At 39.8% G+C, this 5596-nt stretch overlaps 1 pseudogene; it reads left to right on the top strand.

The window, feature by feature from the left end:
- The first annotated feature begins 4313 nt into the window (after nucleotides 1-4313).
- LOC138090301 (large ribosomal subunit protein eL21 pseudogene) lies at nucleotides 4314-4807 on the top strand (annotated as a pseudogene).
- Nucleotides 4808-5596: the final 789 nt, after the last annotated feature.

The following is a 5596-nucleotide window of genomic DNA, read 5'->3' as shown; positions in this document are numbered from 1 at the left end:
TGCCATAAGAGTGGTGTCATCTGTATATGTGAGCTTATTGATATTTCTCCCGGCAATCTTGATTCCAGCTTGTGCTTTTTCCAGCCCAGCGTTTCTCATGATGTACTCTGCATAGAAGTTAAATAAGCAGGGTGACAATATACAGCCTTGACGTACTCCTTTTCCTATTTGAAACCAGTCTGTTGTAACATGTCCGGTTCTAACTGTTGCTTCCTGACCTGCATATAGATTTCTCAAGAGGCAGGTTAGGTGGTCTGGTATTCCCATCTCTTTCAGAATTTTCCACAGTTTCTTGTGATCCACACAGTCAAAGGCTTTGGCATAGTCAATAAAGCAGAAATAGATGTTTTTCTGGAACTCTCTTGCTTTTTCCATGATCTAGCAGATGTTGGCAATTTGATCTCTGGTTCCTCTGCCTTTCCTAAAACAATTCAGCATAGGATGTCATATCTATGATTAAGTTTCAAAAGATTCTGATTTTTGTCTTGCTAGGAGATTCTCTCTTTCTGGCTCTGATGAAGCAAGTCGTCATGTTGGAGAGGCCTCCATTACAAATAACTGAGGTGGTCTTGAGCCAACAATCAGTAAGGTACCAAGGCCATCAGCACAGACTTGTATCCTGACAATTGTATTAGTTAGAGGACTCTCCAGAGAAACAGACTAAATAGGAATGTATAGATAGGATTTGGCTCATGTGATATGAATATGATTTGTCTGGGTGTGGATTTCTTTGGTTTATCCTGTTTGGGGTACTTTTGAACCTTTAGGTTATTGTCTTTTGTCAAACTTGAGAGGTGTCCAGCCTTTATTTCTTCAAATACTTTTTCAGAACTTCCCTTTTTCTTAACCCTTTGTAGAACTCTGATCACAGAAATATTAAACCCATCTTTTCTTTTTGTTGTTCATATTAGAATGTTTCTATTGATCTGTCTTCAAGTTCACAGACTCTTCTGTCATCTCAAATCTGCTAGTAAGTCCTTTCAGTTAATTTAAAAATTTTGCTGACATTATTTTTCAGTTCTAAAATTTCCATTTAGTTCTTTTTATTGTCTGTTTCTTTGCTAAAAATTAAAAATTTTCTTAAAAAAATTTTTTTCAAGAGTGTTTGCACTACTCTTTTAAGCATTTTAAATTATTTTTACAATTTTTTAAGGTCTTTGTCAGATAATTCCAATGTCTGTATCATCTCCTTATTGGTGTCTGTTGGTTATCTTTTCCTGCGTGAGTTGAGAACGTCACAAATTTTCACACATAATTTTGAGTTGTATTTTGAGTATCAGGTTATGAGACTCTGGATCTTGCTTGATGATATGGATATCATTGACTTTTTAAAATTTTGTTTTAATTGATGATTAGACTTAGACCACAAGTTCCCTCCTGCTTTCTGTAGGTTGTGGTTACACATGTCAGTTCAGTTTTCATCTTTGCCATGTTTCTGGTTCTGTCCCATGAGGGTACCGCCAAGTGGTCATTCTGCAATCTGGGTGGAAGTGTTCTCAAAGTCTTTGATATGCTTATTAGGATTCAATTCAAGCACCACCGGGTTTAGGGTGAGCCCAGAAATTCCCTGGGTTACTGTCTTGAGCTCTTCTCTTTCTGTTATCGCCCAGTACTTCTTAGTGCCCTAGGGGTCCCCTTTTTGATCTCCCATGGAATTGCAGTGTGTCTGTGACTAAGTGGTAGGACAGAGAGAAAGCAAAAAAAAAAAAAAAAAAAGCAGTGGGATTTGATCTTAGCTTCATGGAATCCTTGCTCCACTGAATGGTAAGGAAAGTTCTTTTCCCTTAGAATTTTGGTTCCTGAAGCTACCATTGCTGCTGTTCCTATTGCCATCCATCACCACCACTATAGGATCCTGGGGGCGGGGAGCAGGGAGTGCACAAGAATGAAGCAAAAGAAGAGGCAAAGCTGAAGACTTTAATAATCGATAGGTCAAGGGCTTCCTTGACAATTTTTTTTCTTCAAATTTGTTCTTAGTGTCCCTGACATTTGTATTCTTTCATATGAATTTTAGAATCAACAAATCTTTGGGATGTTGATTAGAATTGTATTTATAGGTTAGTTTGGAAAAATTGTCATTTATGCAATTTGAGTCTTTTCAAGTAAAGTCTCCTTTTGCAGCCTTCAGGAAGGCTTTATAGTTTTTCTTAATGAAGATTTTGCATAATGTTATGAAACATATACCCAGATATTTTATAGTTTTGTTGAGCTTTTGAAAGATATCATTCCTATTTTATTTTAGGTATTATAAGTATATGGGAATATTGTTGATTTTCTGGATACAAAAACCATATCTTGTATCCAGAGTTTTACTAAATGTACTTATTAGTTCTAGCAGTTTTTCAATTAAACATTTTAATTTTTTGGTACATGATATTTTCCATAAGTAATGACTCTTTTTATTTCTTTTATTTCCTCTCTCTCACTCTCTTTTTCTCTTCTTCTTCTTCTTCTTCTTTTTTTTTTTTTTTGCTCGTTGTGTTGACCAGAAATACCAGTATAGTGTTAAATTTAAAGAGGAGAGAAAAGATCTTTGCTTTATTCCAATTTTATTGGAAATCCTCCTAATGTTTCACCATTAAGAATAATCTTTGTTATAAATTTCTAATAGATAGCATTCTTCAAGATCAGGAAGGTATTTTGTATTGATGTTGGTTAAATAATTTAAAAAATCACAAATAGATATTGAATTTCATCAAATGATTGTTCAGCATTTATTCAGACGTTTGTAATTTTTAAACTTTTTATGTTCTAATGTGGAAATATCCTTGCTCTCCTAAAAGAAATCCTACTTTGTTGTGATTAATTTCTCTTTTTATACACACCGAGATTCAATTTGTTAATGTGTTATTTAGAAATTTTGCATCTATGCTTATAAATGAGGTTCACTTATAATTTTTTCTTGAGATGTTTAAATCTAGTATTTGAACATCAAGAAAAGGATTTGAAATAAATGAAAAAATTTATTATATCTTTTAGTAAACTCACAAGACTCAGATTTTAGAAATACATCTCAAGAAAAAGCTAGATAAAGGCAATCATCACATTCACGATGTGAATATTTTTAAAGAACCTGTTAAGAGTACTTTATGTAAATATTTTATTTAATCTTGAGAACAACTCTGTGTTCATATGATGCAGATGGGGAAACTGAGGCTCAGATTTCATTACTTGTTAAAGATCAGAGACAGTGAACTCTCTTCACTGTACGTACTAGAAATCCGAATGACAGCTCCAGCAGGATGAAGGGTGGAGTTTGGCTAACAAATTTTGGGGAGGAAGAGTCAGCTGACCTCAGGAATGAATGCCAGTTGCTGCGGAAGGCCTCCAGGGTTATCTTTTTTCTCTAAGGATCAGCCTTACTTTTCAGACCAGCTTTCTCTCCTTGTCAGGACTCAGGGAAGCAGGTAACTCAGGCTTCACATCCTATAGCTTTGTTTTCAAAGAGCGATGAATCTCCTTGTTTTAATGACACTGTGATGGTCAACTTCCACTAACACTATATGGTTTGAATGGGGCAAGGAGCAGCTTCCTAGAAGAAGAGGGTGGATGCTGAGTACGGAGTTGTGAACCAGGAAACTATGAATAATTAGGCCTAAAGCATTCTCTATGTATCCATCCATCCACCCAGTCAGTGTCAGTACCATGGATTCCAAGTTAGCCTAGATTCATCCTCAGGAGTATCCTATTCCTGATCTCTGCTCTTAACCACAGAAAACAAAGAATAGTAACTGCACCGACCAAGGGTAAAAGAGGAAGAGGTGATTTTCAACTCAGAGTGCACATTAGGATTTTCCTAGGGGGTTTTTAAAAAACGACTGCTAGCCCCGCCCCTTCTCCTATTGACTATGGCGCCCCACTCCAGTACCCTTGCCTGGAAAATCTCATGGATGGAGGAGCCTGGTGGGCTGCAGTCCATGGGGTTGCGAAGAGTTGGACATGACTGAGCGACTTCACTTTCACTTTTCACTTTCATGCGTTGGAGAAGGAAATGGCAACCCACTCCAGTGTTCTTGCCTGGAGAATCCTAGGGATGGGGGAGCCTGGTGGGCTGCCATCTATGGGGTCGCAAAGAGTCAGACACGACTGAAGCGACTTAGCAGCAAGCTGGGACCAGAGCAATGTATTTTGTCTATCCAGGTGACTCTCATTTGCAGGGCTGAGGACAGGGAGGGATCCACCCATCCATAAAGAGCCATAAAGTGATGGATCCATCCATCCATTCCATCAGTGATTTCTGAAGTTAAGTATTTATTTGTGTTAAAAGGGTTAGTAGGGCTTTCCTTTCGGCCAGAACCACCATCTTCCAGTAACTCGCCAAAATGACCAACGCAAAGGGCGAGAGGCGGGCGCCTGCTGCATGTTCTCTCGGCCTTTCAGAAACGTGGAGCTGTTCCTTTGGCCGCATACATGCGACTCTACAAGAAAGGCAATGCCGTAGATATCAAGGCAGTGGGTTCTGTTCAAAAAGGAACGCCCTACAAACGTTACCGTAGCAAAACTGGAAGAGACTACAGTGTTACCCAGCATGCTGTTGGCATCACTGTAAACAAGTTAAGGGGAAGATTCTGGCCAAGAGAATTAATATGCGAATTGAGCACATTAAGCACTCTAAGAGCCAAGATAGCTTCCAGAAACGCCTGAAGGAAAATGATCAGAGAAAGGAGGAAGCCAAAGAGAAAGGGACTTGGGTTCAGCTGAAGGGCCAGCCTGCTCCACCCAGAGAAACACGCTTGTGAGAACCCACGGAAAGGAGCCTGAACTGCTGCAGTCCCTTCCCTGTGAGCTCATGGCATGTTGCGTGTGAAGAAAACAAAAGACATGGGCTGTAAAATAAATAAATAAAAAATAAAAAATGTTGGTAAGGAAGGATCTTGGAGGAGGAAACTATATTTTGATTTGTGGATGGTTTGGACTGAAGGGAGCTTAAATTGATAGAGATTGGGGTGGGACCCATTTTAGAAGGAGCAAAGACATGAAGGTGAAAATGGCAAGTTGTCTTTAGGGCCAATAAACTAACTTATCTGCCTAGGACAGCCCCCCAGGGACAGTGTGTAGTCCCCCAGGGACAGCAACGAGCCTCGGTCCCCACTCTGCAGCCAAAGCTACCCTGCTGCCACTCTGCTTTCACATTTAGCTCAACAAACGGTGTTGAGCTGGACCAGTTTGGAAACCATTGGCCTAAAGATGATATGTTTGATCTAGCTGGTTCACAGTTGAGCAGAACAGCTACAGACTTGAATTCTGAAGTCAGACAAGCTCTTCCATTTACTAGCTGTATCCTTGGGGCTGGTTCCTTAACTTCTCCGCACTTCAGTTTCCTTGTGCGTTGTCGGGATTAATTTCACTTATAGCAAACTCAGCTATGACTAAAAGATTTTCTTTGCTTTACTGTGACTGAACATCAGGGCTTCCCCTGGTTGCTCAGTGGTAGAGAATCTGCCTGCAGTGCAGGAGCCGGAGGAGATGTGGGTTTGATCCCTGGGTCAGGAAGATCCCCTGGAAGAGGGCATGGCAACCCACTCCAGTATTCTTGCCTGGAGAATCCCATGGACAGAGGAGTCTGGCAGGCTATTGTCCATAGGGTCGCACAGAG

Source organism: Capricornis sumatraensis, chromosome 14 (assembly GCF_032405125.1).
Source record: "Capricornis sumatraensis isolate serow.1 chromosome 14, serow.2, whole genome shotgun sequence".
In the NCBI taxonomy this organism is placed as follows: Eukaryota; Metazoa; Chordata; class Mammalia; order Artiodactyla; family Bovidae; genus Capricornis; species Capricornis sumatraensis.
The sequence above is the reverse complement of the archived record's forward strand: the minus strand, read 5'-3'. Positions and strand labels throughout refer to the sequence as shown.